Source organism: Dasypus novemcinctus, chromosome 22, assembly GCF_030445035.2.
Source record: "Dasypus novemcinctus isolate mDasNov1 chromosome 22, mDasNov1.1.hap2, whole genome shotgun sequence".
Lineage (NCBI taxonomy): Eukaryota > Metazoa > Chordata > Mammalia > Cingulata > Dasypodidae > Dasypus > Dasypus novemcinctus.
In genome coordinates this window covers 40,438,696-40,464,866 of record NC_080694.1, presented here as the reverse complement: position 1 = coordinate 40,464,866, position 26,171 = coordinate 40,438,696, and the positions used below count along the sequence as shown (strand labels likewise).

Here is a 26,171-nt window from a genome sequence, read left to right as displayed (position 1 = left end):
ATCGGGTTATCTGGGGAAAGATAATATTGGGAAGAGATAATTAGAGCAAACCAAACTTTTCCAGACAGTTTTGAGTTAAACGTAGAAACATTTCAATCTTTTCGTAAAGATTACTAAATCGTCAAGAAATTTTTACTCTGGAATCATTCTGAAGAATAAGTATGGTTTCTGGATGAAATCTCTTGGACATTGTGCAACAAAAATTAGATGCCTTTGACAGATGGGCCACCAGGCATGTGTTCCACCCTTGTATAAGTTTTCAGTAATGAGATAAATTCAAGGTCACAAGACAACTTCTAGCCGATGCTGTCATGTATGCAACTAGTTTCCAGGTATGTTGCATTCAGTGTGGCTATTACAATATAACAAAGACTTTTCTGGGATAAAAATGCAAATCCCAGATAGACCACCAATGTTAAAAGATAAATTCTGTTGACAACCTGTAAATTCATTAAGTGATTTGTCATGTAGTCAGCCACTTCACAACCAGTTTGAGAGAGTAGTAAATAGGAGATCCTGTGCAATTTCTCATTCCAACAATTTTTTAAAGCAGGTTGGATAAGTATTCTGACATTAAAACTTGGGAGATTGGGGGCGGGGGGGAGGTGGTATATGTAATAACAGCAAACCCTTATATCACGTTTACTATGCCCTGGCACTGTTCAAGGAACTTTACACATACTAATTCATCATGTCATCTTCGCAACAACCATATGTGGAAGGGGATATTACAGATAAGGAAACTGAGACACAAAGAGGTTAAATAACTTGTCCAGGATTATACAGCTTGGAATCCAGGCAATTTGGTGCCAGGACCATGCTTTTAACCATCACTTATGCTGATATCTCTAAGTTTAAAATAATTAAATTTAAGCTCTTCAATGACAGCTCAATATAGTAACATTAGATGACATACTTTCAAAATCCAGCACTCTCTACTGCAAGGTACAACTAAAGGTTTAAACTATCCTTAGAAATATAAAAAAAATAAGATTCTGAAATATTGACTCTGGCAATAACATCTAGTATCTCTTAGCAGTATGCATTATCATTCTATTATGTAGATGGCATTTCAAGCAAGCACTTAACCTGACAGACACATGTTCAAGGGTGCTGTGTTCGATCAGAGGTTCAACTCTTCTTTATTCTTATCCTAGAACAAAAGGAACTTTTCAAGCTGTCAAGCATGTTGGCACAGTGTCTGGACCAGACAGCAGGACCCACTTCTCTGGCAGTTTGGGAAGTCTTCCTGCCCATTACAGAGACCCCAGGGCAGGAAGTCCTGATGGCCTGAATCCAGTCTGACTTTTGAGCTGCCCTTCGTGTCTGTTTCACAAGGCTTCACAGAGAGAGGGCTAACTGCACGCCCCTAACATGCCTGCCAGTGGCAGCAGCTGTGTGGCTCATCAGGACCTGCAAAACTAACTGGACTCCCACTACCTGTTTCTAGAAAGTTGAAAAAATATGTGCGGGAAGGTGTATTTGTTGCCTTTTGATAAACTTTAACCAGGGATAGTTTTTACTTTTTCACTTGTTTTTGTAGCATGAGCTTCTACATTTTCTCAAGGCAATACATCAAAATTGCCCTCTTGTCCATGATAAAGTTCCTGATTTCATGCTGATAGATTCTGAGCACAAACCTACTTCAAGGTAGCCCTTTGTTTGGCAAAATTTGTATTTTGTATCCTTTGGTTTACAACCAAATGGAGGGTATAATACCTCATAAACTGGGCTGTTTTAAAAATGGTGTGGGGAAGCAGACTTGGCCCAGTGGTTAGGGCGTCCGCCTACCACATGGGAGGTCCGCAGTTCAAACCCCAGGCCTCCTTGACCTGTGTGGAGCTGGCCCACGCTCAGTGCTGATGAGTGCAAGGAGGGTCGTGCCACACAGGGGTGTCCCCCGCGTAGGGAACCCCACATGCAAGGAGTGTGCCCCATAAGGAGAGTCGCCCACCTCAAAAGAAAGTGCAGCCTGCCAAAGAATGGCGCCATACACACGGAGAAATGACACAACAAGATGACGCAACAAAAAGAAACACAGATTCCCGGTGCCGCTGATAAGGATAGAAGCATCACAGAAGAACACACAGTGAATGGACACAGAGCAGACAACAGGGGTGGGGGTGGGGGGGGGATTAAATAAATAAATCTTTTTAAAAATTAAAAAAAACAAAAACAGTGTGGACATGTCCTTTGTTGTGCTGACCCTCAGGAAGTAGCTCTTGGATGGGTTCATTGACTGGACCCAAATGGAGTAACTCATCTCAGATATTACTTTAATTCAGTACCACAGGCAGAGGCTTTACTGGGATCATTAAAAATGTCAAACTTGATGAAACCAAGAGATGTCATCGAAAGAGTTCATAGTAAATTTATATATAATGCAATCCTACAACAAAGCTTAGGAAAAGTTAACTTCAGTGTTAACTCAATGGTTCTGTACTGTAAGTACCAAAAATCATGCCCAGGCTTGCCCCTGAACTCCTGGAGGAGGCCAAATATCTCCTCCTTGACAGAGGACATTGAGCACTTCTTTAAATTGTGTCTTTCCCATTCCCCATCTCCTCTTTTTAATATAGCCTGTGCATAAATTCAAACTTATTTTATATCCAAATATGCCTAGAAAGCCAATTGAGAAGTATAAACTCTATAGGCTTTGGATATTCTGGGAAGATGCAAGCCAAATGTGTCAGGCTTTCCTGGAACATGGGGGGTTCATGCCAAAAGCTTACCTGGAATGTAGGGGTATGTGTTAAGTCAAGGTACCTGGAGGAAATAACCTATCTAATACTCAGATAAAACACTTGAAGAAACTAACAAAAAGTCCTTTTGTATACAAGCTGCGTTTGACTCCCCACTCTTGTATCCTCTGTATAAAAGGGGCCCAAAAATTCTATTTGTGGCTCAGTTTTTATCAGGACAAGGTTCCACCTCAGCTTCCTTCTCAGAATTCTCGCATCCTGGCCTTGGATACCGCATACACATGACTTCTCTCTGCTACTACATTTGAAAGAGAGAAAGAGAGAAAGAGAGAGAGAAAGAGAGAGAGAGAGACAGAGAGAGAAAGAGAGAGACAGAGAGAGAAAGAAAGAGAGAGAAAGAGAGAGAAAGAAAGGGAAGGAGGGAAGGAGGGAAGAAAGAAAGGGAAGGAGGGAAAGAGGAAGGAAAAGAATCACCTGAATTTTTGCATGTGATTTTTTTTTTCTTCTTATGGGTCTGTTTACTTTGTAAACATGGAATTTTTAGAAATTGAATTTTAAAGACCTAGCCCAATACCTTTAGTATGTATTTGCAGAGGCAAGTTGAGAGTGTCCTTAACTTCACCAAAGGCATACAATCCATTAGCTGCAGAGTGAAGGCTGCTCTTTTCACTGTTACACCACTGTTTACTGTTTTCTCCCTATTAAGGTTGTATTCTCAGAAATGAAGCACCACAATGTTTTGCCTGACAGCTTGAACATTACAAAATATATTTACTTCATAAGACTGCTGATGAAACTATTTTATTCAATGACATCAGTTGAACATCTGATGATAATCTCAAAAACAAGAAATACTTTTTTAGTGAAAGTAATGCTTTTGTCACTGGAATTCTGAGAGAATTTACAGACTCATAGTGTCAGTTTCTCAAGACCTATAGGTGTCCAAAAGGGCATCCAGAGAACACATTCAGGATTATTTTTCTTGCCTAAATTCTAAAATGCAATAGAAAGTAAGAAATATAGCGCTGTCCCTTTAAAACAAGCAAAGCACCTTAGTGTAATTGTTTTGATTTCTCTTTCCATATGGTTTATATAAACTATTTCTAGAACTGGATTGGAGAGATAATCAGATTTTGCAGGATGCGCAACTTTAAGATGAAAAGTGAAGGGTAGTTGCAAAGGGTGTTCTCCTGCTTCATGCTTACTTTATAATTAAGTAAGGTGAACCTCAAACAGAAGCCTTAGAACAAAACACACGTGTGCAGGCACACACACACCTGACACTGTAAACTACTGCATTCCATTGTCATCAAAAATGTAAAGCTTAGCTGTCCTGAGGGCAAGTGGAATGAGCTTTCCAGCTACTCATCTGGGTTCCAGTGTGGCATCTTGACAAGTGGATAATCTTCAGGACACAAAACAGTCCCACAAGTAAAAACCAGTTCAAAGAGGCCCTGTGCAGAAAGTTAGCTCGCTATTTTGACATAAGCATTATTTAAGCGCTGGATTAGCATCTGAATTTGTGAAAGATGTTACGAGATGTTACAGTGAAATGTTTCTGTTCTCCTTCTCAGGACTTCTTTGTTTTGGTCTTCTAATAGACTTCTAAAAAAAAAAGGTAGTTTACATGATTTTGGAATGTTACTATTTGTCCTTCTTGCCATGATGCTTCAAAGCATAATTATTATTATATTATTTTTTTAAAGAGCTAAGTGTATTCCACCCACAGAAAGGAAAGGAAGAATGTATGGCTATCCCTTGAACCAAAAAGGTTAAAATGATGTTATTATTGCATCCAAGCTCAGGTCTTTTTAATAAAAGATTTACACAGCTCCAACTGAAGCCACATTAACAAATGTAATAGTGTGCCTGTCATGATAATTCTGGCTTGGTGGCCTTTCTTTCACCATAAGAAACTCTTTTTTGTTTAATTTTCTTCATGCTCAGTGTAAGTCTTTATATTCTGAGTGAAATATGCATGTATTTTATCAGTTCCAAACTATTTCCTAGCTTCCTGATGTTACCTAAAAAGTCACTTACTTCAAAATTGAGATGCCTTTATTATTCAAGGTATTTTCTTCACATATATATTTGCTCTGTCAGAAAGAAACTCATGTTAACTCCAGGTGCCCAGTTTTTTGTTTCAACCATTTCTGTGTTATCTTTAGGTAGTATCTGTGCCTCTTTTTATTCCTGTTAATTTGTGTACCATTTTCTCTATCACAGAGGAACTGAGTGAGAAGTTGTTCTTCTGAAGCAAGCATTATATTTTTGTGATGCTCTTTTGTTCAGTTGCCCACCAAGTACTTTGGAATTAGACAAAAACACATTGATATTTAATGTACTCGAGTTGATTAACACAATGTGACATTTCTTCACATTAAAATTTTATTTTGAAGTGCCATTTCTGTTTTAGGTGACATATTCAAGTTAATATCTCAACTGAGGTAAAAGGACTCTCAAAAACCATCAACTCAGTGTACACTCAGGAGACCTGAATCTCTGGACTGTCCATGTGACAGCCGGGCCCTGAGCCTCAGCAGAGGCAGCCCTCTGGATTATTGGACTTACCCCGGTCAGCTAACAGGGAGGTGAAGAAGGTCAACCACCACACCAGGGAGCCAAGAGTGCTACAACTGCAAGCAGAGGAATTGCATCCATCATCATGTGAATCTAAGCCCCCTCTCGATATAGTAGACTTAACCATTCCAGGGTCCACAGGATGAAGGAATAGAGCATGAATTAGAGTGCACTTACTGATATTCTACTCTGGAACTATTGTGATTAGTAATGGAAGAAATTATAGCATTGATGTGGAGAAAGTGGCCACAGTAGCTGCTGAAGGTAGGGAAAGGGAAGAAGAGATATGATGTGGGGGCATTTTCAGGACTTGGAGTTGTCCTGGGTGGTACTGCAGGGACAGTTGTTGGACATTGTATGTCCTGCCATGGCCTACTGGGTGGACTGAGGGAGAGTGTGTACTACAATGTAAACCATTATCCATGTGGTACAGTGGTGCTCCAGAATGTATTCACCAAGTGCAGTGGAGGTCTTGCAATGATGGGGAGGTTGTTGATGTGGGAGGAGTGGGCTGAAGGGGGAGGAGGGTGTATGAGGATGTCTTATTTTTTTGAATGTAGTATTTAAAAAAAAAATAGAGAAGAAACAAAATCATCAACTCAGAAGCAGATGTGGCTCAAGCAGTTAAGTGCTTGCTTCCCACAAGGGAGGTCACAAGTTCGGTTCCCTGGTACCTCCTAAAAACAAAAGCAAACAACAGTGCTAGAAATTATATCATTGATGTAGAGACAGTGGCCACGGGAGTTGCTGAAGGCAGGAAGAGGGAAGAAGAGATTTGATATGGGGGCATTTTCAGAACTTGGATTTGTCTTCAATGATATGGCAGGGACAGATGCAGGACAGTATATATCCCACCATAACCCACTGAATGGACTGGGAGAGGGTATAAACTACAACATAAACTACAATCCATACTGTGTAGCAATGTGTGTATTCATCAAGTATAATGTATGTATCACACTAATGAAAGAAGTTGTTGATGTGGGAGGAGTGGGAGGTGTGGGAAGTGGGATATATGGAAACCTCTTATGTTTTTTAATGTAACATTTTATGTGATCCATGTACCTTCAAAAAAAAAGATAATAGCAAAAAAAAAATTTTAATTAAAAAAAAAAAAGCAAACAACAAGCAGGCAAATGAAAAAAATCAACTCAGGGTTGCCAATGTGGCTCAGTGTTTGAATGCTGACTTCCCACATTCCAGGTCCCAGGTTCAATCCCCAGCCCTGATAGCTAAAAAAAAAAAAAAATTTACTCAAAATACTCAATTTCAGAAGGATAATATTCTTATTGAAGAGGTCTGTCAAAAAACATTATCAAAATTCAGAAATGTTATAGAGAGGAACCTCTAAGTTCAGATTCACTTTGAGTATAGATTGATTATTTAAAATTGCTAAGATAGACGTTATCAATGGCTTCTCTCATCATTTCTCTTTTCTTCTGATCATTACCATGAGCAAATGTTAAGAAAATCCTGAAAACTGCAAACCAAGCCCCATTTTACCAACATTTTTGCATAAAACTGTATTACTCCCTTCCTTTCTATACTTCAAATTTATCTTCTCAAAAACAAAACTAAATTAATGCTTACTTTCCCGTATCTCAAGCTTCAACTTTTACGATAGAAACTGTGGCTTCAACCTTTTCTCATTTTCTTTGCATCATTGCCTGTGTCAGTAAGAATCCTCCAGCTTCTATTCACTTCGTTAACTCTTGTTCACATGTCAAAATTGAACTCAGGGGCCATCTCCCAAGGAAGGTCTTCATTAACCCTAAAAGTAGTCTACTTCCTTCCCACGTGTCCCCAAAGCACCCCATCTTTCTCACGAGCTAGGTCACAAGCTCTTCCAACCCAGCATAGTGCCCAGCTCATTCAATAAATACTTCCTGATGAACTGTTTATCAATCTCCCAAATTTGGTGCCTTAGATAATAATAATGGCTAATATTTAATTTGTAGGTACCCAGTTTTGTGCTAAGAATTTCATACATATTATTTCCTTTAGTTCAGTGATTCTCAAACCAACAACATCAACATCGGCTGGGAACTTGATAAAATGTACATTCTTGGGCCTCACGCCAGACCTACCGAATCAGAAGCTGTGAGGTGGGGACCCAGCAATTATGGTTTAACAAGTCCTCCAGGTGATTCTGTTCAGTGTTTTAGAAACACTGCTTCAAGTAAAAAGTATATTCTGTACACCGAAAAGAAATTTTTCATGAAAATAAATTAGTGTTAAAATGACTGTGCCTTCTAAAGCAATTGGGAAGATCCCTATACATCTAGTTTTAGCCTATAGGGTATTTAAGATGGAAAAGGAAAAATGGGTATTATTTAAATTTCACTGCTCTGCATTTTAGCTGTCGTATGCTAATTACAGTTGGTGGAAACAAACTTGCTACATCTTTATACTATAAAAACTTTTCTAATTAGTCTTTCTAAAAGCCGTTTCAACTCTATTGTCCACCTAAGTGTCACTGTTCTTCTGATGCATATATGGTGTCATGACACAACTACATGCTTGGTACATTGTACAAATTCTAAATGTACTGACACTGTTTAGCAGCAATGGAGCAATTAACACTCCAATCCTGAAGTGGTATTGTAGAGTACAAGACTTAAAACTTATCAGTAGATTTCCTATTTTCCTTAATGCTAATTACAAGCTTATATTGCTTCATTTTCCTTCTAACAGTACGAGAGGTTTTGAAGACCAAATTGTCAGCTTTATATCATTTATTATGAACAAACTTCTTTGAAAGAAGATTGTGTGGGAGGAAATAGGTTTCATTTATGTATTGATGCAAATCAAACATCTCCATTACCCAGTGGCTTAAGGCAAAAACAACAACAACAACAAAAAAAAAACCCACAAATATTTATTTTGTTCACAAAGCAGCCCTTGGGGCATGGTTCATCAGGGACAGTTTTATCTTTGTTCCACATGATGTGAGCAGGGACAGTTGGCCTGGGGCTGAAAGATACACCCCCAAGGTCATTCATTCACCTGGTTGGCAAAATAATGTCAGCTGTCAACTGGGAGTTCAGTTCAGAGGCCTCAGTTTCTTTTCACATACTCCTCTCCAAAAGGATGCATGGACTTCCACACAGCATGGCAGCTGGATTCCAAGAAGAAGGGATCCAAGAGATAGGAAACAGAAGCTGACAGTTTCCCAAAGCCTTGCTCAGAAAACTAACCAAGTTTCACTTCCACTAAACACTCCTGGTAAAAGTACTCCCAGAGCTTAGATTCAAAGGAAGGAGACACAGACGCTCACTTCTGGATGGGATAAAATCTCAAGGAATTTAAGGCTATCTTTAACCTACCACAAATTATTTAGTCACTTAAATAGAATACTGATTTTGAGTGCCTCTTTCGTTATCATAGGTAAGGATATTTTGAGCCTTCTTTGGGGGGGTGTGTGTGTATATATATATATCATATATATGTATTTATATATTTTAAGCTCTTTATAAAAGTGTTTCAATTTGGGAGATAAATCAGGGTAAAAGGAAGAATAAAGAGAATAACTAAATATCCTCAAAAATAAAAAAAATAAAGTGAATAAAATTAATATTTCTATCACCCCACTAAAACTATCTCAGTGGAACAAAAAATGAGTGTCAAATTCACTATGGGTTACCAGGAACCCTATTTCTATAAGCCACTGAATACACTATATCCTGGAGACAAGTAGATTGAATTCTTACCACTGAGTTGTCATAGTTGAGGTGTTTGGCTATATAAAGACAGCTAGTTATCAACTCAAATTTTTAAAATTAATTTGTGCAATTATCAACACTGAAGTACCTAAATTCCCATGTTTACTCAATAATAGGTGCTTGCTTTTTGTTTTTATTTTTTTAATTTTATTCCAACACTGAATTATCCAGAAAAATTTTCCTCAAAGCTCTCTGCCATTTCACCTTTGGAGTATGAACTAATTCAAGGAAATATTTTAGATGAACTTTAAGTATTACCAAATACACTAGAGATAATACAAGGAAAAAACAGTAAATATATATATAATAATTTAAGAGAGCGATTGCTTCCTAATTTAGCAGAGATTTTTAAAATGGCCTAATATTAATATAAGCAATATTTGAAGCGAAAAATATATCATGTTATGTTGCCATGTGCTTCTGTTTAACTCTGCAGAGCAATTAAGAAATAATGTTCTTATACCAGAGGCAAAAATCTATACCCTAAACAATAAGGTGGATCTTCTCGTTGTTTTCTTATTGATTTTCAAATCCATTGGTAAAGCTTTGACTTAAAACAAAGATTGACTATCAGTTAGCAAGCATTAAATTTCACAAACACAGTCTAAGAAAAAACAAGTAATTACAAGGAGTAAACAAATGAAAAAAAATACATTACTGATACATCTCCAGTAATTTTGCACGGTAATATGTGAGACATGTGCATTATTTTTAACTATTGCTTTGTTGAGTGGCAATTAATTTGAAGTAAAAAAGTTTTTGGAATTATTGTACATATGCTTCAGATGCAGTCAACTGGTTCCCTCTTCTGGCCAAAGACGGAGGGAAGTTTGATTTTTAATACCAAATCAGAAATGTCTTCATGATCAGCTCTAAAATCAGGTCTTAAACAATGAAAATTTACTATTCTTTCTAACTGCAAGGTAAAACATAATATAATACAGAAATATTAGGTTAAAATATCTAGGAATTATTTTGTAGGAGAGTCCATTGAGCTTTTCATTTATAAGAAATCTTATTGTACATAAGTGATTTAAATCTTTGTTCGCCAAACAGCATTCAGAATCGGAAATGAAGGGTTTCATTGCCTTCAGGTCATGGGGGTGGTGGCGGGTTTAATACATTTTCATTGTCAACTAAAATTATTCATAGACAGTGGAATAAACATTTGTTGGTGGTTCTTACAGGGAAAAAATGAGAAATCACAAAAATAAACTCCAGAGATTTCTATTACAGGTTCTGGAACAAAATGCAATTTCTCTTCACAGTTTTGCTAAGCCTTGCAAGTGTTACAAAAGGCAACTACAAGATTAAATCATCAGATACATAAATTCAAAAATATTTACCTTAATTCGGATCATTTAAATCTCCTTCAAACTCCTTCTATTTGGGACCAAAAGAAAAAAAGAAAAAGAAATAAACTCCAAAATTTTATTACAAAAACTTTCAAGAGAAAATAAACTGTCGCAAAAAAAGGTTTTCATAAATGTGCTTTACTAATTTATATAATTATAAAACTATATTCATTAGAGTCATCTTTATAGACCAAGGCACTATATATTTCATTCAAAGAAATGAAGTCTAGAGTGAGAATACACTAAAATTAAGATTTGTGGATTCATGTGTTTTGCAATATTGAGAAATATAAAGCAACTGAAAGAACTGAACTTTATTGATTTGAGAAAACACAAATCCAAAGAATAACTGAAATTCACATCCTTCTGTTTCATACCTACTTTTAAAATTAAAAACCTCTCAAAGCAAATGAATTATTAAAAACCAACAAAGTTAAACTTGCATTGGTATTCAAGGGATAATAACAAGGAATTAAATAAATACAAGTCCACACAATTTGTAGTACATGCTAACATTTTATAAAGGTAAAAACTCAGATTTGTAAAATAGCCCTAATAACTTCTCAGGTTCTCTGAAAACACCAAGACAGATGTTTGCCAAGATAAACTGCTACTAGATTAAAAGGGGAATTTGTGAAAATAAGAAAAAGGCAACATCTCCTCGAGATTTAAACTGTTGAAAACTCGTCACCCCTGTATAAATCCACAATGCTTTAGCAGATCCTCTATGCAAGCTTTGCAAACTGGTGGCTGGAAACTGAGATACAATGGTCTACAATGTTCAAAAAGTTGGATAAAAATGAGAGGGAGGTTTTCTTGGAGAGCGCTGGGCTGTGTCTTCACTCCAAAGGAGAGGTTGAGTGTGCTTGTTCCTTTCCTCCAGCCAGAAGAAAGCCATATCCTTGAAATCATTTGGACACTGGGGGCTAATGATTGCCTTAAGCTTAAGAAATCTAAGGCATGAGAATCAATGAGCAGTTATCAACTCTGATGGTGCACAAAAAAATGGGGCTCCACTGGGGAAGCCATGGTCTCCCAAAATTTATCTGGGCAAAAGAGGTAAAAGACTTTTCCAGTGGACCAGATAAAATCCACTCAAGAAATAGAGACAGGCTGGGCTAGTCTTAGAATGTGCTGAAGAAATCTTCCTGGAGAGCGGAACAGACCATAGCAGAAAATGTCTGATGGCTGATACTGATAATAAAATGGAGACTTTCTTAGTTTTGCTTAAGACACCCCAAACCAAAAATTCCAACCTCAGTGGTCACTGGATCAGATGGTGAGTTTGTGGGGAAATAAAGAAGCCAAGACAAAGGAACTGCAGGTTAGAGATTTCCAGTGATGCCAGGGGATAGGGGGGCTGTCTCCCCAACAAAAGCCCTATAAGAATTAACTCGTCAACTTGAAACACCTGCCAGACCCCAGTACAAGGTGATTAAAGTAAGGTAAAAAGCTTTAGCTTTAAATGAAGTTGGAAATTCTAACATTGAACATATTGAAAATTGAACTGAGAACTTTTTAAACAATATAAAAAGAAGTGTTATATTAAAGGAACCTGACTTCAAAAGCATCTATATCGGACTCAGAGTGTGGCCCACAGACAAGCTACATTAACATCATCAGGGAGCTTGTTAGAAATGCAGACTACACAAGACCTACTAAATCACACTGCTCCTTTGAACAAAGTCCCCAAAGTCTGTACGCACACTGAAGATTCAGAAGCACTGCCATATGCATCAACTTTAAAATGTCTAACTGACGATTTCAGGACCCTGGAATTTCAGGGGTCCTGTGACTTCTCTTTTCCCATCCTGCTGGTTTCTCATTTTTCCTCTTCCTCCCTTCTTCCTCCTTTTCCTTCTCCGTAATTTCAGGAATCAGTAAATCTTACTCTTCAAGACTTGGAACTAACACATATGCTGACAAGGGTATTGCTCACCATTTATTTTCAGCACTTATCAAGATATTTGTCCCAAGAGAAATTCTGGTGAATAACCTCTTCTTCATGTCATTACATCTAAATACATACATAATATACAAATATAAAGAGAAAGCTTTGCACCTGCTATCTTGTAATATACAAGGGCACCTGTGGGGCGGGGGGGGGGGGTAGTTTCTGAGAGGACATTCAGCTAAGGACAGAAACATAGCACAGGTGTACTTTATTTAATTTGATTGTGAATGGTTTTAAGCTGAATGTATTCCAGTGTATCCTATTAAGCAGATAAGTACTGTCTATGGAATGTTAACCAGGAAGGAAATTACAGGAAGAAGTTAGAATTGGGGGGTCCTCAGAATTTATGGGGCTCCTCAGAGTTAATAAACTAAAAAGAACAGCCAGGGACAATTTTTGGCAAAACACTGGATTAGTTCTTAGCTGGCCCTTGCCTACATCTCCCAAGTTTATACCTACCACTCTCCAGACCTCTCTCATAGTTTGCCAATCCAACTATACTCCTATTAATATGCTTCCTTATATATGCCAATCTACTTCTTTTACGTAAAGAAGTCCCTGCAATTTGTAAGCTCTTTAAACTTCACAAAATCTTGATCTACCTCTGGCTTCGATGTGTAAAGCAAAAACCAACTGATCAAGAGAACAACATAGAGTTCTAACAGAGTTCTCTTCAAGGAGCACAAAATCTAATGGAGATTTTAACACAGTGTGTAGAGAATAATAGATAAAGCTGACAAGATATAAGCAAAGATATGTAAGATTTGAATTACACAACCAGTAAGCATGAACTTATTCTCCCAAATAGAAAATTCACAATATTTTCAGGACACTTTAGATATAGACTTGAATGTAGATAGTTTAGTTGGGAAGAGATCCTAGAGGGTAAGGATGATGAAATAGGCAGAGTAAAATGAGGAAAGAGGAAAAGCCTAGAAAAGGATACATCGAGTTAACCACCATTATGGACAACTGGACCTCCATTTTTCTAGGGCCTTCTGAGGATCCATATAGAATGTGTCTCATAATTTTCCAGAGACAAAGGGGAGACAGATGTATCCCTTGGATCCCATTCCCCATTGGTGGAAAGCTGCCATAAGCTGCCCCATATTTCCAGGTTGTGCATGCATGAGTGCTCCAATGGAAACTGTAGGTGTCTCATGACTTGGCACCAAAGGAGGCCCAAGATGGGAAGCAAGATATGCTTAGTGCATGCTTGAGGGGACTGTGAACAGATTAAAATTTGCACCAAACCATTCACTGTAGCCACAGCTGGAATCAGAGATGAGACTAAGAGAATGAGAGGATATGAGGAGGTAAAGAACAGGTATCTGATACAGTTCACCCCTTGCATCTACTAGTGCTTTCCATCCAGTCCAATCTGTCCAATGTCCTCTAGGTGTAGTTGTGGATAGAATCAGAGATAAAGCCAAGAGGATATGAGGTGATATGAGAGGTATCTGATACACTTGTTTTCGGGCCCACAAAAGTACCCTGCAGAAGACTTTTTTAAGATTTTTTTTTAATCTCTTCCCTACCCTCCCCACCCCATTGTCTACTCTCTGTGTCCATTCACTGTGTGTGTTCTTCTGTGTCCACTTGGATTCTTGTCAGCACCGGGAATCTGTGTCTCTTTTTTTGTTGCGTCATCTTGCTGCGTCAGCGCTCCATGTGTGGAGCGCCACTCCTAGGTAGTCTGTGTTTTCATGCAGGGTGGCTGTCCTTACGGGGCACACTCCTTACGCATGGGGCTCCCCTACATGGGGACACCCCTGCATGGTACGGCACTCCTTGCACACAGCAGCACTGCATGTGGGCCATCTTACCATATGAGTTAGGAGGTCCTGGGTTTGAACCCTGGACCTCCTATGTGGTAGGCAGACGCTCTATCAGTTGAGCCAAATCTGCTTCCTGCAGAAAGCTTTTTGCAGCACGATTTTATGATTGCACTGTTTGCAATAGCTGAAGATTAGAAGCAAACCAGGTGTCCATCAGTAAGTAAACAAAAAATTAGAATGTGGTAGTTTCATACTATGAAATATTAAACTGTAGCTTATAGGCCAGAAGGTTATATAGCAACAAGAACAGATTTTAAAAACAGGACAAAATTAACAGTACATTACTTGTGTAAGATAGATATATATGTATATATATATTTACACCAAAAAACACTCCTATATTTTTTCAAAATATATTTTCCAAGAACATATACCACTAACATTAGTGGAGACAGGATATGACCAGAGATAAGAACTAAAAAGAGAAAATTAAAAAGTAACACATCAAGGATATTGACAATAGTGTGTCATGAATGATGCCTCTGAGTCCAAATATTAAAATAAGTAAATGATCATTACAAGGCAGACTTAAGAGAAAATTCACATGTTGTGAAGGAGAGAAATTTTTGCTGGGAAGGCACTTAAGGTAGAAAGAAGAAAAAAGACAAAATTTTGTTAATTTATTCAATTTGAAGATAAATTAATTTTGAAAATAAAAGTATTTAAGGTTTACAAAACACTTTTATACTATTTTTTAAACTTTGTCAATTACATAGTCCTTCTAAGGAATCCTGTTGCATATTCTTTTAAAAATATATCTATTCTTAAGTATAAATAAGCATGTTTTTGTAGAACATGCAGAAAATTATGACAAACTATCATCTACAATCCCATGCTTCATAAGTCCCTAATAATATTTTTACATATAATCTTTAAATGCTTTTCTGTAAGTGTATATAAGCACATATACTTTCTGTATAAATTGGTATGAGGAAATACATAACATTTTTTAAATTTTCCTATTTGCTTAATAATATATTGTGAATATTTTGTGTATCACTAATACTCCTCCAAAACACAAAATTAAATGGACACATAAAATGCCTTCATAAATCCATGCCCTGATTTACTCACTCTCCTACTGCTGAATATTTAATAATTTCCAATTTTTCTCTCCTAGGTTTTAACGATCTTCCACCAAGTCTATAGATTCAAATAAAATTGTATTGCTTTAACTTATAACTATGTTATGAAGATATGGATATTTTTTCATTTGCTTACTAGTCATTCATATTTCTTCTTTTCCAGAAAAAAATCATGCTTATGTTTTCTGCCCTGTAGGGACACTCATTTTTGTCTTTTGCAAAAGGTCCTTTTACTATGCATATGTTAATTTTTATGATATGCTGCCAATAGTTTATTTGCTTTTAAATTATATTTATGGTACATTTTAACAAACAACTATTTTTCTTTTATTAATTTGTATTTATTCCTGATAAGGACATTTCTAACTCAACATCTGGTAAATAGTCATGTATATATTTTAATTCTTTAGTCCTTTTATTTCTACATTTGCTTTTTAATCCATTTGGAATTTGCTTTGGTGCATGATTTTAGGAATCTTAAATTTTCTTCCTTAACTGTTTACTAAATAACTTTTTACTAAATAATTCAGTTTTTGTCCTCTGACATGTAATGCCATATTAAATCTAGTATGTATTTGCTGAAGACTTACTATATAGACTAAAATACAAAATGAATATCGTTCCTGCCCAAGGACTTAAGCGTTCACTGGCAAAATACAGATGTAGAAAGAGACAAATAGGATACAGTGTAAGTGCTAGTTGAGTGAATCAAGTCTCCTTCATTTACCACTGGTAACCCAGCTACGGCTATACCCACCCATCATTAACGCTTCTCTCCTTGATAACAGAAACCCAATTTTGCTGGAAGCAGCAATGTGTACAAGCACAATTCCCCAATACCACTTGCAGCTGGAGATAGCCATAAACCACAGGTCAAGGCAATGAGCAGTAAGCCAAAATGTCTGAATATGTGAGGGAAGTTACACCAAAGAAAAAATCCAGACTTTTCCACTAAGATAGAATACCAGCTGGAAATAATGGTGGGAGTGTAATGTAGTTATAATGACAGAAATTTGAAGAAACAGATGCATTCTCTTCTCTCATTCAAGTAAAAGGTAAGGCTGGCTTCTGAGGATCAGTTGAGGAAGGTGGTGAAATAGAAAACTGGAGAAAATCAGAGAGTATTTCAGAGCTTCTGTTAAGGTAAGAAACAGGTTAGCTGGCAGATGGCTAAGCAGATCGTGGACTCCATTGAGGGGCAAGTCCATGAGTGGCTGAGTGAGATAGCTGGAAGAACTGGAGGTTGTCATAGAATGTGATCTAGGTGTTTATGTTTTAAAGGTAAAATAGTAATGACATTGAGAAGTCTATGTCATTTTTTACAGATTGTCCATGTGGACACTGATCAACTTCAGAGGCTATCTGGACTTTGAATGAGGGAGAAGGCTGTGGGTGAAAGAGCAATATCAGGAATATTTTAGGGGTTCTGCCCATGAAACGGAGTAGTGGACAACTGGCATGGGTTAAAAGAAACATAGAGGAATATGGAAATGAGGGAGGAATTATTGTAATAATGGATAAAATTTATTATGTCCTTACTATATGCCAGAACTATTTCATTTAGTCTGCACAACTCTATGAAGAGGACATTGTTACTTATCACCCCTATATGAATGATAGAACTGAAGCAAAAAGAGGTTAAGTGAGGCAGCAGATGTAGCTCAATGGCTGAGCACCTGCTTCCCATATACGAGGTCTTGGGCTCAATCCCCGGTACCTCCTTGTATTAGTCAGCCAAAGGGGTGCTGATGCAAAGTACCAGAAATGTGTTGGTTTTTATAAAGGGTAATTATTAGGGGTAAAGGCTTATAGTTACAAGGCCCTAAAGAGTTCACCTCAAGGCTGCTTTCTCATCCAAGTCAGCAGTTGAATTAAGATAATGGGCGATCCTGAGGGTTCAGCCTTCCTCTCTCTCAGCAACAGGCTGGTATAGGGCTTGTTTCTTTCCAGGCCTTCTTGGCTGCTCTGTTCTCTTCAGCAAACTAGCAGGCAAATGGCTCAGCTCTCCCCGGGGCTTTAGCTGTTTGAGCCTTCTTTCTGTCACCGGCAGGACGAAAATGATCAAGTTCTCTCCTCTACTGTGACTTTGGATCTATGGCGCTCTCTCTCTTCTTCCTTGTATCTTCTTCTGTGTGTCTTCTTGAGTGTCTGTTTATATCAGCCCACCTGGGGGGCAGGGACTCAGCCTGAGTCATGCCCTATTGATGTGGCCAAACCAAAAACCCTAACCTTAACAGGTAATGTAATGGAGACATGTCAGCTGAATCTAATACAATCCAAGGGGATCACACACAGAGGAACAGACCAGTTTACAAACATAATCTTTCTCTTTCTTGGGATTCACAAAAATAATCTCAGACTGCCACACTCCTTAAAAAAAGAGAGAGGTTAAGGAACTTGCTCAAGGTCACCCAGTAATTAAAGGGTCAAAGTCCTGCTTCAATTATAACTGGCTTCAGGGTCCATGTTCCCAACCAATTGGGAGGGACAAACTCCTGGAGAAAGACATTATTTTGGAGGACAGCAAAAATATGAAGAATGGTAGGCTGATTCCGCTACCATTTTCCCAAAGGAACCTGTTCCATCAGTTCACTGGTGAACTAGCAGGAATCAGCCAGCTAAGGCCAGAGTCTGCCAACGCCTACATCGCTCTTTCAAAGGCATCTTGGCCAGGTGACCAGACTTTCAAAAGGTCTAAAATCCAGAACTCTCTCTCTATCTCTACCATTGATGTGTAGGAGTTTAGCTTCTCTGAAAGGAGAGAAAAATAGGGGAATTAGGACATCCTATAATCAAAATACATGCCTTTTAAATTAGGGTCTGAAATTGGTATTACCACTGCCGAGTTTCACAAAAAGAGAGCTTAGAAAAAGGGAGAGAAAAGTTTCTGAGAACAGGCTTTCTTGGTTCCAGGGAAAGTGACTCTGAAAATTCTGATGAAATATTTTACCATACCCTAACATCTGGTATTTTAGTGACCAGGACTCATCCCTCCCTTTTTAAGAGTCATGGCTACTTTGAGGGATTCAAGCAAGTTTTTTAAAAAAGGTATTTGATTAGAAGAATAAGATATACTAACATATAACATCCTGTAACTTGAGACTCTTGAAATGTTTTGGCTCAAGCCTGTCTGAGGCAAGTGTTTACAATAATTTTATAACCTGAAAGTACTACAGCTCCTTCAGTCTTCTCCCAGAAAGCACCACTTCCACTTACCAACACAGAAAGAGAAATGAAATAAGACATTGCTAATGCTATCATGTTTGTAGTTCTATTTTCGTTATGAAGGGCACAATTTACATCCACCTGTAGATTCCGCATTATACTTGTAAAGAGCAAGTTGCCAAGGTTTGGCATACTACAAAAGGTGGTACCCAGAAAAAGGGTACAGGAAAAGCTATTATTCCAATGTCTAATAATTTTGCTGTTAGAAATTAAAATATCTAGGCATTTTGCTATGACAAGGGCAGGACTATGGATAGTAAATATTTATTAGTTACTGGACCTCTTCATGTTAATAATCATCTTTTAAGGTAATGATTGATTTTCCTCAACAATATGTGAATCTCAGTGGTTTGGGCATTTGGGAAAAGATAGCTCAACTGTGTGGGAAAGTCCCACACATGGCAGAATTTTAGCATCCCAGGCACCCACAGTTATAGCCATCTTCCCACAACATAATCCTTATGACAACAACCACCACACACACCCACACACACAAACACACACACATTTCCAGACTTGCTCATGCATTTCCAAATACGGGATAACAACCTTATTTGAATCCACTGGACTAGTGCACCCAGATCCATAGCAGAACAATTTCCCATCCCAAAACTATATAAAAAGCTTACTAATGTTTGCTTTTAGTCACTTTATAGTTTCTTTTTTCACACTAACCTCTGGATTTTATTTTGGGGTAAGACGAGAAATAAGGTTGGAATATTATATTTTCCTTATGGTTTTTCCTGACATCGTTTTGAATAGATATTCTTTTCTCAGTGACAAAAAGAAATCAATTTCTATCATAAGTTAAATCATTTGTCATAATTAGGGTTCTTTGTGGGCTTATTTAAAATATCATCTATTCTTGGGTCATCATCTTAGTGTTCCAGTTGATAAAACTCTAATATGTTTTAGGGACTTCAGGGAAAATGGCATTGGAGTAAGTAGGCAGAGCAGTACTAAGCAGAGAGAGGCTCAACTCTCTCACAAAAGCAATGGAGGAAGGGCGAAGAGCTGTCAGAAGGAGCTGCTTAGGGGATCTGCAGGTTAGGAGAGTGCTGCACATCCTCAAGGAAGGTGAGGGACAGAGAGACAAAGAAGCTGAAATGAAAACTGTGTCACTAGCCCCCATGGCTGGCAATGTCACCAATCCCCCAACCTCAAGACATGCAGCCTGGGTAAAACTGGTGGTTCACTACATCCAACTGAGAGAGGAACAGATGTCTCCCCCCCAACCCCCCCAGGAAGAGGGAGGGTGCAGTGGAGGGCAGAGGGTGGTTTCTCTTCAGTGAGTTTGGTCAGCAGAGTCCACTTTGAATCTCAGCTCTGGCCAAACTAGAGGATAACAGAGACACTTCCATGGAAGGATTGACAGAACAGCATCACCTGCTGGCTGGCCAGGGAACTGCAGGGAGAAAAATCACTTTTTGGAGTCCCTAGGCCCAGACCCCTTGGATTGGATCTGTGCTCCATTAGCGAGTCCTGGCCCTATTTTGATAACTTTAGTTTTAAAGACTTAGAATAAGTTGAACCAAAAACCAAAGAAGAGCTGTGAAATAAACCACTAGGCAAGAGAGAGAAATTGACCATCAGAGTAAATTCACTAATATATTCAGATGCCTAGACATATATTTGATAGGGTAATACCTGAGTCACATTTGATATTAAATTGAGATTGTTTTTATTTTAATTTTAGTTAATTTATATATCTATATGTGTGTGTGTGTGTGTGTGTGTGTAACTAGTTGAAGTACTATCTTAGGCTTAATGGATTTATGGGAATTTTTCAGGTGGTTAAGCACGTCATGGACAAGTGATGATAATTTTGCTTTTTTCCTTATGATAGTCACGTGTTTCCTTTTAAGATCAAAGTACGTTGATGATGGTGGGCATCATTTTCTTCTTCCTGAATCTAATGGAAATGCCACTAACTATAATAATGGTTATTGTTGGTTTGGGATAGTCTTTAATGTATTTTAAAAAAGAACCTATATGCTGGTTGTGGTTGAAAGGGGAAGTTTAGGGTCATTTATGTCACTAGAAGGAAAGCTACAGGATAAAACATGGGACAGTATAACATAGCCTGTTGTAAAGGATGACTGTAGTTAATAGTACAAAGGTAAGAATGACCTAGAACAAATATGTCACTATTACAAGGGTTTACAATAACTGGAAAAAGAAAACAACTATGCCAATTATGGAGTAAGATTGTAATATAATATTCTTTCATCAATTGTAACAAATGTACCATACCAATGCTAAGTGTCAATAGTAGGAGAGTGTAAGAGATATGGGATTTTTTTTTTTTTTGAGCATTGAGAACATTCTCAAATTGACTGTGATGATGAATGCACTATTCTGTGATTATACTGAGAGGCACTGATTGTACACTTTGAATGGATTGTATGGGGTGTGACTAAAACTATTCTTTAAAAAAAAAAGGAGTAATATTGTTGGAAAGAGGAAAGCCAAATATATTTTGAAGTGATACATTTATAAATCCCCAACACCAACTAACTTTAAGTTTATTGTAAATAATAAGATATTTTAATAAATTGACTTGATGGAAGACAAAAAAAGAATCTATAACCAGGAGATAATAGGAATTTTTTTGAAACAATAATTTTCACATTTTATGTGTTGATATGATGAATTATATAAACAGATTTCCAATTACTTAACCATCCCTGAACTCCAGGACTAAGGTCCTAGTGACATCAAATTATTGTTCATTTTATTGCTGAAATTTTATTTGCCTATGTTTTATTTAGTATTTTTAACTCCATACATAAATAAGTTTGATCTGCTTTTTTCTTTTTCTTTGGGCAATTTTTGTCAGGTGGCCACATTTTTGCCACATTGTAATATCTTTTTGCATGCTCGGGAACATTTTTAAAATAGAAACAACATGTCATCAAAAAATGGTAAAACCACTTGCCTGTATAATCATCTTTGTTTGATTTTGTTTTAAAACAAATCAATTCTATTAAAATACATATTAAAAGCATACAATTCATCCAAAGTGTACAGTCAATGGCACCTGATATAATCACATAGTTTTATGTTCATCACTTCAATTATTAGAGCATTTTCATCATTTCTATAATAATAATAAACAAAAAAATAACAAACAAGAAAATTCCCCATTTCTCAATGAAATGGTGTTTCTGGCTATTCGATCCGAAGTGTATAATCAATGGCTTTTAGTATAATCATAATGTTGTACATTCATCATCTCAAAAATTATAGAACAATCTCATTATTCAAAAAAGAAATACTCCAAACCCCTTAGCATTCCTTTCTCAGCTCTATATAACTACTAATCTCCTTTCATCTTTATAAATTGATTTATATTTACATTTCATATCCATGGAATCACACAATATGTAGTACTCTGTGTCTGGTCTCCTCCACTTAGGATAATGTGGGGTTTTCTGTCTGATATTAAGATTTTGTAGTATTAACTTACATTTGTTCAGCTTCGAAGAAAAAAACACTTTATATATGCAATTCTACCCATACTCATATTTCACATAATATATTTATATTTCACATAATATATTTAGTTCATAATAGGGTAATCATAGAGTATTTGTCCTTTTGTGTCTGGCTTGCTTCACTTAACATAACGTCCTCCATGTTCATCCACGTTGTCATTTGCTTCATGACTTCATTTCTTCTTACCACCGCATAACATTCCATCATATATATATGCCACAATTTGTTTACCCATTCATCAGTTGATGGACACCTGGGTTGTTTCTGATTTTTGGCTATCATGAATAATGCTGCTATGAACATTGGTGTGCAGCTATCTATTCGTGTCACTGCTCTCATTCTTCTGGGTATATACCTAGTAATGGTATTGCTGGGTCACATGGCAAGTCTATATTCAACTTCCTTAGAAACTGCCAAACAGTCCTCCACAGTGGCTACACCACTCCACATTCCCACCAACAGTGAATAAGCGTTCCTATCTCTCCACATCCTCTCCAACATTTATAGTTTTCTAACTTTTTAGTAGTGGCCAGTCTAATAGGTGTGAAATGATATTTCATTGTCGTTTTGATCTGCATTTCCCTAATTACTAGTGATTGACCATTATTTCATGTGTTTGTCAGTTGTTTGGACAGTTGTCTTTTCAAGTCTTTTGCCCATTTTTTAATCAGATACTTCGTCTTTTTATAGTTAAATTGGATGATCCCCTTGTATATCATGGCTATTAAACCCTTATCAGATATGTGATTGCCAAATATTTCCTCCCATTGAGTCGGCTGCATTTTCATCCTTTTGGCAAAGTCCTTTGAGGTGCAAAAGTGTTGAGTTTTAAGGAGGTCCCATTTATCTAATTTTTCTTTTGTTGCTCATGCTTTGGGCATAAAGTTTAAGAAACTACCACCTACCACAAGTTCTTGAGGATTTTTCCTACATTTTCTTCTAGGAGTTTATAGTTGTTCTTTTTATATTTAAGTCCTTGATCCATTTTGAGCTAATGTTTGTATAAGGTGTGCGATTGGGGTCATTTTTAATGTAATTCTTTAAATTTAAAAAAATCTTAAAATATAACGATTTTAAATTGTCCTTTTTAATTGAAATATAAATTCCTTGATAATTATTCAATTTATTAAAATATTTGTTTATTAGTGCACGTTAAAATTTTCGACATTTCCAGAAGAGACACTTCCGATTATCCTCCCAATATCCATTTTTTCTTCTCATTACTAATATTTTGTTAGTGATGGCACTGTACTCTGCTAAAAAATGCTTACTTTCCCAGCCTCCTTTGTAATTATGATTCTATATTTCTGGTCATAAGAAGTCAATGAGGAAGACTCTCTTTACAAATCGAAAGGCAACTTCAGAAAAGGAAAACTTTTGACATTCTCCCTTCTTCCTGCCTGCCTGGAATGCAGGTCTAATGCTGGCAGTGGAACAGCAATCCTATGACCATGAGGGAAAAATACACAGAGGAAGGATGGTATATCTTCCCATTCTGGATACTTTTATTTCTTTTCCTTGCCTAATTTTATTGGCTAGAATCCTTAGCACAATATAGAATAGAAGCAGTGAGAGTGAATGTCTTCTCTTGCTCCTGATTGTGGGGGAAAGCTTTCACTCTTTCACTACTAAGTATGATGTTAAAATTAACCTTGAGGAAGTTCCTTCTTATTCCTAGTTTGTTGCGTGTTTTTATCATGAAAATGTGTTGGACTTTGTCAAATGATTTTTCTGCATGTATGAGATAATATTTCCCTTTATTCTCCTAATATGATGTTTTACATAGATTCACTTTCTTATGTTGAATCAACTTTACATTCTTGGGGTAAATTTCACTTGTTCATGCTATATAATCCTTTTTATAATGCTGCTGGATTTTGTACACTAATATTTTGTTGGGGATTTTTCTGACCTTACTTTTAAATACATTGAGTATCTTCACAGCATAGTGTTGGTGCAGAGTGCATAGCATAGACATTCAAAGAATGTCAATCCATAGTGACAGAGAATTTAAACTGTAACTTTAGGATCTAGGCACAGTTCTGTGTGACCCTCTGTGACCTAAAACCAACCATAATGGAGAAGACATGTAATCCAGAATAACATGTAGAAATACAAGAGAGCAGAAAGAAATTACAGGTGAAATAGACTTAAATTAAACAAAAATAAATTAACAATCAGTAGCCCTACTACTGAACATGTAGTTTCAGAACTACATCTTCTGAAATTTATGCTGAAAATTTATTCAGAAGGAAAATTTTACAGCTCAAGATAGACTAGACTCCATAGAAGAAACAATTCCTGCAGAAGATGATCTCATAATCTGAAATAACAATCACAATAAGAATAATCTATAATGGAGCTATATTTCATAGGATGAGAATTGATATAAAATAGGTGTAGTCTTTTAAAGTAAGTAAGAATTTAGAATAAATAGAATCAGAATTAAGGGACTGAAATTATGAGAAAAAGGTATTTTGGGAAAGGAAATAAATAGAATTTCTGGAAATGAAAACCATACTTATCAAAATTAAATTTGTAGTTAATAAGTAGTTTAGAATCAGCTAAAAAGATATCTAATGAACTGGAAATAAGATCTGATGTAATAACCCAAAATGCAGTACCAAAAAATAAAGATGTAGAAAATGTGAACAAACAGATCAAGACACACAGAAGAGAAGAGTGACAAAATCCAGATTATATGCGATGGAAGTGCCAGAAGAATAGAAGAGAAAAATAAGTGGCAGCAATATTTTAAAACACAGCTGGGGATTTTACAACACTGAAGAAAAGCAAGAGTCCTTTAGATTAAAGAAAGTAACAAATCCTGAAAAAAAATTTAATATAACCAAATGCACACTTTTAACAAAAGTTAAAAGCAAGTCTAGAAGGAATAAAGCGGATTGAAAGTCATTTAATATCATCCCAGAACAAAGCCCAGATACATTTAATGGGATTTTTAAAAATCAACATCAACAATACAAAACTCACATTATCTGAGAGCCAATCAGAAATGCCAGGCATGCTTTCCAGTTCCAGGACAAAATGGAGGAGACACGATTCTCCCTGTTCTCTCACTGGTGCAGCTAAAAACCCTGGGCATTATTTATAAAAGTATCATAAGAAAAGGTAAAGGGTAAAGGAAAAGAGCAGAAGGACCAGCTACAGAACTTGGGGCCCAAAGCAAAACCAGCTTTTCCGTGCCAGCGGCTGCGCTGAGCCAGCGGCCCGACCCTCCCGGCCCTGGGCGCCCGCCCGGGCCCCGCGCCCGCCCCGCAGCCCGCCGCGCCGCCCCTCGCCCGGGTGACGGAACGGGCCTTCTCCTTCGCCAAGGGCTTCCCGCCGGCGGCCTCGCCGCTGCCAAGCTGCTGCTGCAGGTGCAACATGCCGGTAAACAGACGGCACAGACAAACAGTACCAAGGCACCGTGGGCTGCGTGGTCCGCATTCCGCGGGAGCAGGGTATGCTCGCCTTCTGGAGAGGTCACTTGGCCGAAGTCATCCGCTCCTTCCCCACCCAAGCCCTCAGCTTTGCCTGTAAGGATAAGTCTACGCAGGTGTTTCTGGGCGGTGTAGACAAGCACACGCAGTTCTGGAGGTGTTTTGCTGGCAACCCGGCCTCCGGTGGGGCAGGTGGAGCCACTTCTCTCTGCCTCCTCTACCCACTGGATTTTGCCAGAACCCGCTTGGCGGCTGATGTTGGGAGATCTGGCTCACAAGGAGAACTCGAAGGCCTAGGAGGCTGTCTGGGGAAGATCACCAAGTCTGACGGCAGCCTGGCCTGTGCCAGGGCTTCAGCGTCCCCACGCGGGGCATCGTCATCTACAGGGCTGCCTACTGCGGGGTGTCTGATACGGCCAAAGGTATGCTCCCTGACCCCAAGAACGCACACGTCGTGGTGGGCTGGAGGATCGCCCAGACCGTGACAGCCGTGGCTGCTGTGGTCTCCCACCCCTTCGACACCGTGAGGCGGCGGGTGATGATGCAGTCTGGGCGCAAAGGAGCTGACAGTGTGTATACGGGAACTGTTCATCGCTGGAGGAAGATTTTCAAAGACGAAGGTGGCAAAGCCTTCCTCAAGGGCGCGTGGTCTAATGTTCTCAGACGCACGGGTGGAGCCTTTGTGCTGGTCCTGTAGGACGAATTCAAGAAAGTCATCTCAGCGTGTCTGTCTTTACCAGAATTGAGAACAAAGTCATCTCAGCGTGTCTGA

The 26,171-nt window shown here is 37.8% G+C and overlaps 1 pseudogene; it reads left to right on the top strand.

Annotated features, from left to right (window-relative positions):
* Positions 1 to 311: 311 nt before the first annotated feature.
* LOC101413369 (ADP/ATP translocase 3-like) lies at positions 312 to 26,171 on the top strand (annotated as a pseudogene).